Below are 2,651 nucleotides of genomic sequence, written 5' to 3' on the forward strand. Positions count from 1 at the left end.
AATAATTTTGGAAATTGGAATGTAGAAAGGGGAGGTTATGGGGAAGTCGGTGAAGTAAGGTTTAAGAACAAGGGATATGAAATTATACATGTTTGTTTGTGTGTTTGTTTGTTTGCTTGTATCTTGTATTGTTTGTGTGTTTATAAAAACTGTGAAAAACCAATAAAAATTTTATAAAAAAAGACTTGAATACATTGTACTGAATTATGTACAGAGGTCAAGGTGCAAGGCTGGCTTTACCACTAGGCAGGCAGGGTGAGCAAGCGGCTGGGCAAGGGGCGGGAAGGAGTGTTGGGGTATTGGAGAAAAGGTCCCTGTGTTCTCCACAGCTTGCCCTGAAGTCCCTGAACTAGCCTGCTGCCTGCTCAAGTTCGCTGGAGGATGCTGTTCCACCACCAGTGCTGAAGTAAAATTAGATTGTGTACACACTATACATTTAAAGCACATTTGAAGCACATTCCGCCCCTCAAAGAACTCTACCACAATAAAAGAAAGTCCACTATTATATTTTATTATAAAGGGAGGCACTTAAATTCTTCCCATTGAGTTCCTTTGGTGTGATTAAAAGTAATTTTAATTTGGCTGCATTTCCACTCCTTTTTTAACTAGAACTGGCACATGCAAGGGTGCTAAGTGATGCTCATGCTGTCATAGCAACAATGCGCTTTAAAAAACCCATAATAAAGTCTGTGTGGTAGCAGCAGCTGCGAAGATGTAATGCCAATCACTCATCAGCCCACACAAAGAAGGCAGGAGGAGAGGGGAAAGCTTTTGATGGAGTTTGCCACAGGAAGTTCAGTTTATGTCATTGAACAGGTGGTTTCCCAGTTATGTAACTAAAATTAATGACATATATACAGATTGTACCCCACCCTGCATGATCATACATAACAAAAAGTAAAAGAAGGGAGGCAAATTCTGATTGGTTGCAAATAGCTCTTATAAAAATGGGAGACGCAACAGGTCCTCTTTTTAGAGCTAGCCCCTTCTGAATTGTGTCTTCTAAAATTATACTTTCTACAATAATCTCATAATCTCAAACTAAAGAAAATGTGTTTCCTCCCATTTCATGTTTTGTGTTATGCATATAGAAAACTGTGCCTATTTAATCAATTAAAACTCATATAATTAATCAATAAAGATTTGCTATCATTAGACACGTGCCGTACTTCAGGGGCCTAAATTAGATTATGTCCACACCATACGTTTGAAGGCACTCTTTATACCTCTTCAACAATCATGTATTTCCCCAAAGAATCCTGGGAAAATTGAAGCTCTGAGACGGGTCTCCTAACAGCTCTCAGCACCCTCTTTGGGGGAAGCCATGACCGTTAAGAGTGGTATGAGTGCTTGAAATGTGTGGTGTGGCTGTGGCCTTAATCACTTTGGGAAATTGGCACTTGGACTGCCTTCTCATCCTACTTGCCCATTCAGGTGTCCCTGATCTCGTGCCTCTTTCTGTTGGTGTGCGGGCAGGTAGGGCCTTTTCTGTGGCTGCACCAAGGCTGTAGAAAATTTGCCTTCCAGATAACAACATCTATCTTTTCATATCAGTATCGCTGACAATTTTAAATGGCATGCTGTTATTAGCATTGATTTCATTTTTATCAAAAACAAACCAAAGCAGCTAACAGGCAAAAATGGTGGTGGTGGCGGCGGCTGCAGCAGAGAATGCAAGATTAAAAAGAAAAGCAAACCCCTAAAATGCTGATGCCCCAACGCCCAGTTTAAAACAGCAACGAAAGATCAGCACAAGGTGGGAATTGAAGCAGCTGATCAGCCAGAAGTTGAGAGGAATAGCGGAAACAGCTGATCAGTAAGGTGTTGAAAAGCCACTGAAAGAGAAATCTTCAAGTTGTATGAAAAACAGAAACATTATACAGCTAATGAGAAAAACAAGTTTTATTTCAGATGACATTCTGTATTTTTACACTTTTCCTGCGTGTTTGATTTGTTTATTATTAAGAGTATTCATATATTTTTTACCAACTTTTCCTCAGCCACAAATGCAGATTGACCCCATTTTGTACAGTATACAGAATACACACAGACATGTTCCCTACGTATGATAAACTAACAAGAACGATTCTTTTGGGAAACTTTCATTTTTAAAATTTCAATAACGTTGCGTTTTTAATTTGTTTATTTTTCAATCTGTTTCTCACTTTCGTTAGTCACCTGAAGCATCTTCAGATGGAAAAGAGGTAACTAGATGTATACAGAGCGAGAGAGGGGGGAGGGAATAACATAATAATAAAAAATAGAAACACTTATAAATTTAAATACTGAACTGCAAACAAAGTTAAGAGAAAAGCGGTGCTGAAAGTTCACTTCAGAGGGCGCGAGCGCGCGAGCGCTTTTCCCGCCTCTTTTCTCTTTCCCCTCCCCCCCGTCACGTGCCGGGGGGAGGGAGGGAGAAGGGAGTGACAGGTGACGTCACACTCCTCCCCCTCCCTCTGGCGTCGAGAGAAACCCGGAGGGAGGAGAGGAGACGAGGGAAGAGCGGCCGCAGCACTTCCGGTGGAGCGCCAGGCGGCGGCGGCGGGAGGGGCGGGAACAGCCTCCGCCGCAGGAGTCGGGCGGGCGAGCGGGCGGGCGAGCGGAGATTTGGCTGAGGGAGGCGAGCGGAGAGGAGAGCTGGCTTCCTCGCC

This window comes from Podarcis vaucheri, assembly GCF_965113315.1.
Source record: "Podarcis vaucheri genome assembly, chromosome: 16".
Classification (NCBI taxonomy): domain Eukaryota; kingdom Metazoa; phylum Chordata; class Lepidosauria; order Squamata; family Lacertidae; genus Podarcis; species Podarcis vaucheri.